The sequence below is a fragment of the Oryctolagus cuniculus genome, chromosome 4 (genome assembly GCF_051225735.1).
Source record: "Oryctolagus cuniculus isolate XC-2025 breed Fujian yellow rabbit chromosome 4, ASM5122573v1, whole genome shotgun sequence".
Lineage (NCBI taxonomy): Eukaryota > Metazoa > Chordata > Mammalia > Lagomorpha > Leporidae > Oryctolagus > Oryctolagus cuniculus.
Window position 1 is genome coordinate 115,892,206 of NC_142870.1, and position 6,000 is coordinate 115,898,205.

Below are 6,000 nucleotides of genomic sequence, written 5' to 3' on the forward strand. Positions count from 1 at the left end.
TTACTTTCAGCTTTGCTTCAAGAAAGTGAAAAACAGTTCATAATGCTAAGTTAAAAGCTTGGATCAGAATTCACCAGTAAAAAGATATGGAATATTTTTGTATCTTCATTTTGAGAAAATAGACCATAATTAAAGTTTTTCCAGTAATGGATAAACAGTAGGCACCATTATTTTATTTTTTCTATTTTTAATTGACTGTCATACTTTTATTAACATTAAAACATTATTAAATTCTATTAATATATTATTGACAGCTTCTCTCTGACATTTTAAACTACTTTTCATGTATTCCTTTTTTTTTTATTCTTCATGAAAAACTTACCAAGGCAAAATTACTATCTCACAGAAGAAGCAGGGAAAAGTTGTATAATATTGACAAGCTCTGTACTGTGTGTCTAATTCTCATCTTATATTTCTGTATTCTTATTTCTCTCAAAGTAGGCCAGTCAGGACTTAGCAGTAACTATTTAATATCCAAATATACTGTTCTTCAAAAATGATTAATATGCTTACACATATATTTGCTATAGATTTTTACTTGATTATTAAGCTATCACATGCTAATTAACTCTAATTGTAGTTTGTAAATGTTGTGAATATAAGCCTTTAAGTGCATATAAATTAAAAATATGTTATCTCAAAAGGTAATAAATATTTAAAAAATATAATGAAATGCGAACGTTACAGATTTTTTTAACATTTTATTTTTCGTTTATTTAAAAGACAAGAGAGAGATAGAGTGTGCAAGAGAGAGATAGAGATCATCCATTCTCTGGCTCACTCCCCAAATGGCCACAATGGCTGGGGCTGGGCCATGCTGAAGCCAGGAGCTGGGAGCTTCTTCCAGGTCACCCCTGTGGGTATAGGAACAAAAAACTTGAGCCATCTTCTGATGCTTTCCCAGGCACATTAGCAAAGAGCTGGTTCAAACCTGAGCAACTGGGAATTGAATCCCAGGAACAGATATGAGATATTGGCATTGCTGGGTTTGGCTTAACCCATTGTTCAGCAACACCAGCTCATATATTTTTTTTAAAGGACAGATTTTTTTTTTCAAAAGTTTCTCTCAATGTGCAAGAATTGGGTGAAGTTGATACGACTTCCATAGTGTCATCAGACGGCTTGCATTTAATAAAAAATAATCCAAGTTTAATCATCCATTGAGTCCATCCTATTACGTACGAAAGGATACTATGGAACCAAACATTTTAGGCAACTGTTTTGGGAAAAATAAATTGCTGTTAAAATGATGTTGTTAAAATGATATAACCAAGGAAAGGTTATATAATACATAGTTCTCATTATAACAGCCTGTGAAGTGTATCGCCTGAGTAGAGAATATTTGAGGGGCTAGTGCTGTGGTAAAGTGGCTAAAGTTGTGGCACAGGTATCCCATATGGGCACTGGTTTGAGCCCTGGCTGCTCCACTTCTGATACAACCCCCTGCTAATGTGCCTGGGAAAGCAGCTAAAATGGTCTAAATACTTGGGCTGTTATATCCACATGGAAGACCTGAAAGAAGCTACTGGCTCTTGGCTTTGACCTGGCACAGCCTTCACCACTGGGGCCACTGGGAGAGTGAACCTACAGATGGAAGATCTTTCTTTCTATGTAATTCTGCCTTTGAAATAAAATAAATAAATCTTTTAAAAAAAGAAAATATTTGAAATACAACTTGATAGAAAGCTTTATAATTATTTTATGGGCCAAAAGGCTCTATATACATGCACTATATCCACTAACCAATTATGATATTTAATGAGTATAATCGATAATAACATAAATATTGTATTTATATTATAGGTAAAAAATGATATCTGTTTAAATGGGGCCTGTTTTTTGTTTAGTTGGTTATGTTTTTATTTAAAAAATAAAACAACAGAAGACAAACTTACTATGTGAATTAACGGTATAACTAGTACCCAAACAGTACTTTACACTTTGTGTTTCTGTGTGGGCGCAAACTGTTGAAATCTTTATTTAGTATATACTAAATTGATCTTCTGTATATAAAGATAATTGAAAATGAATCTTTGTGTGAATGGGATGGGAGAGGAAGCGGGAGATGGGAGGGTTGTGGGTGGGAGGGAGGTTATGGGGCGGGAAAAGCCACTATCATCCAAAAGCTGTACTTTGGAAATTTGTATTTATTAAATAAAAGTTAAAAAAAAAGAATCTACCTGCTTTTAAATTTTGATAAAGTCTAAAAGACTTCATATTATATGTCTAGATTTGAAGATTCTTCAAAAAGTTTATGGAAAATCAAATCAAGTATCATTTTTTTTTGAGCAAAAAATTTTAAATATATGCATAGTTATTTCAAGCTATGCATTTCCATGAACTTTTTGAACACTTTGTACTTAGAAATACAAATCACGCTAATAAGTGATTAAATAAAATATGCCTTTATCTTGACAAATATTTTAATAATGGTATAGTTGAAAAATATACTTATATTGTGACTTTAAATATCAATTTTCAATGATCATTAATCATTAAATATCAATTTTCAATGATCTTCATAACAGGAGACAGTTTTCTGTTTTGTAGAAAAATATCCATATAACTTAGGCCCCTTCCCACCTACACAGACTGAAAGACAGCAGCAGTATCTTTCTTGAATGACTTCTATATTTTTGAGAATGATAATCCTGTATTTTAAATTAGTAAGAGGAGTTTTAAAAAGCATTTGCATCTCAACAGGCCAGAGAAGAAATTTACAATTACATTCTTAAAGCAAATTTTCCAAGAAAAAGTCAGGGACAGATGTCTGTGGTTAGGCCATTTAGAATGGGGTCCATAATGGTCAGGATAACAGGAAGTTGATGGGCCTAGATGCAAGAAGAAACCTGCTCAGTTAAGTCAATCTCTTAATGGGTGTGTCACTTGGATGAGTAATAAAATAAATATATATCATTTAAAAATAGTATAAGTAATTTATATTTTTATATTTATTTAATCAAAATCACCATTAACAATAATGATTTGAGTCAAAATTAAGTTAATTGCATTTAAATATATGAATAGAATGCTTAAAATCTATAAATGGAATGGAAAGTAAATTTAAAACCTGAAAAAATATACATTTTTATTTTGAAATGTTCGGTTAGTACTTGACAAACCACAAATTAAAATTATATATGGTTTCAATTTAAATTGTCGAGTGGAATACTTAAAATTGAATTTTTGAAAATGTAATTATGCACCTTAGTACATATTTGATAAGAATAAAAATATATGCAATTCTAAGATTTGGTGTTCCTACAGATGACTATGTTAATCGTACTTTGGAAATTTATATTCATTAAATAAAAGTTAAAAAAAAAGAAAAAAAAGAATTAGTATCACATTTCTCAAATGTTTTATCTACATTATCTACCCAATTTTGAAAATAACATAATTTGTACAATAGGTCAAAATGTTTCTCAGCTGCTTTGTACAAATGATTCTGAATTCCTTCAAACTGGAACACAAAAAGGGTCAAGAAAATGGATATTAATCTCAATTGAAAAGTGACACTTACTTGTGTAAGAACCTATTTCATCCCCTGAAAACTGAGAAGAATTTGATAACAAATTTATGTTTTCTCTAGTTCAAGTCTTGCATATTTACAAGCAATGCGTAGTTCCAGGCTCAGTAGCAACAAACTCTGCAATCTTTTTTGCCTGAGGACCATTGCCTTTGATTTTGAGAATGCGGATCTGCACTCCCCGGGGCTCCATGATGTTGGTAATGAGGGGATGGTTTCAGAACATGATGTCCTTGAATTGAGCACTGAATTTAAGTGAATCCACACTTGCTGCAATGTTTTTATTTCCCATAAGTGTTTGTGATGCATAGGTTCTTCTAAAGCATGAGGCCCATGACAGGATTTTTATGTGGGTCTCTTCAGATAATTTATTTTATTTTACTTTTTTAAAAGATTTATTTGATTTGATTTGATTTGAAAGAGTTACAGGGATGCAGAAGGGGAGAGAGAGAGAGAGGGAGAGAAAGAGAGAGAGAGAGAGAGAAAGTCTTGCATCCACTGGTTCACTGGTTCATTTCCCAGATGGCCATGAGGGCCGGAGCTGAGCCAATCCGAAGCCAGAAGCCTGGAGCTAGGAGCTTCTTCTGGGTCTCCCACCCAGATGCAGAGCCATCTTCTACTGCTTTCCCAGGCCAAAGCAGAGAGCAACTGGGACTTGAACTAGTGCACATATGGGATGCCAGCACTGCAGGCTATGGCTTTACTCACTGAGCCACAGAGCCACTCCCAGATAATTTATTTCAGATTAAACCCTACCGGGTACAGAATAATTATTACTACATACTTTAACTTTTCAATACAATTTTTAACCCTTTGTTTGAACCTTGCTCAAATAATATGCTTGCCTTAATAATAAGAATACATTTTAAACCTGTTTAGGTCTTAATGAAATGTAAAGTTTAGTTGATTCAGCACATTCAGCTACCTGATTATTGAGAGATAAAGGTTTTAATCTGCCTACATTGAGCTTATACCTTTTTTTAAATCCATGTAGAATTCTTTGAGGTAAATTACACATTCTGATGGATTGCAGTAATTCATACTTCTCAGTCATTTGTGACTTAGTGAGATTTGATGCTCTTGATTACCAACTCGAACAAGAGGAAGAAATATAACTCAGATGTAAGAATTCCACTTTATTTTTACTTTATTATTATAAATTATAAAGAATGGTTGCATATATCAGCATGAAGTATCATAGCTATCATTTATGGAATGTTATTTTAATAGACTTAACTGAGTATTCTAAATGTCTAACATCATATACGGGTGATGTGTTTTCATTTAATTTTAAAAATTGTATGACATAAATCCATCATAACACTTGAGTTAGCTATTGGAATATTTGTAAGCATGAAAATCATATATATAAGGCCAGTTAAGAAGTGGGGAAGTAGGGGATAAGTAGCCTGAGCACAAGACTCTCTTGGACTATTAAATAAAATGTGAGAACATTAATACTTTTGGGAAGATCATGGCATTTTGAGTAAAAGTGATATTACTCTACAAACTACAGTACACTCTAACTCATAGTTATATATATGTTGAAGAGACTGTAGAGTGACTGACCATGAATTAACACCACAAAAATTAAGGAAGAGCTTATCTCCCACTATGACTGATTAAACTGTCTGACACTTGCTTTCTTAGACACAACAGCATGTGATTAAGGCCTCTTCAGTCACTTGCATCTGTTGTAGATGGAAATAGAAAAAGCAATGATTATGAAGAAACTATTCTCCTGAAGTCTACATCAGGGAAGACAGCTACACGAACATTCAGGTGACAGTGTTGGCAGTGAATTTATCAACATTCTTGGTATTCAGGGATAGTCACATCAGAGATGCATTAGCAGGACATAAACAAAAACTATTTATGTGTCTGCTAGGTAATATAACTTTTGACATTACCCATTGCTGTGTATCCTCCAAACTTGCTTCCAGGTGTCTATAATTTGTGAGCAAGTAAGATTTCTTTTACATTAGCTGAAACCAAAATCTGATAATATATTGAAATATCCTAACTGATGTAGGGAACAAGTAAACACTCAAAATATTTTGTGTCTTAGTGAAGAAACTTTCTGTATAGTTCAAAGTACTTTTTGTGTTTTAAATAAATGTATTGTCTATTTATTACACATGATTCTGCAATAGTCAGTAAATCTTGCAATTTTTGTAGTAGATTGAGTCTTATGTTTATTGTAGTTACTATTTAAGTTTAATTAATTAGTTACTTAATATAAAAAAGACAGAAATAGAGGCAAACAAGCAGAGAAATTTCCCATCTGCTTTCGGTCCCCATATGCCCGCCATCTCCTTTGCTGGCTCAGGCCAAAACTGCAAGCAGAGGATTCAATCTAGGTCTCCCACATGAGTAGGAGGTACCCAATCACTTGAGATATTTTCTGCTGCCTCCCAAGGTCTGCATTACTAGGAAGCTGGGACAAAGTGCGAGTCAGATCACTGGCTTTC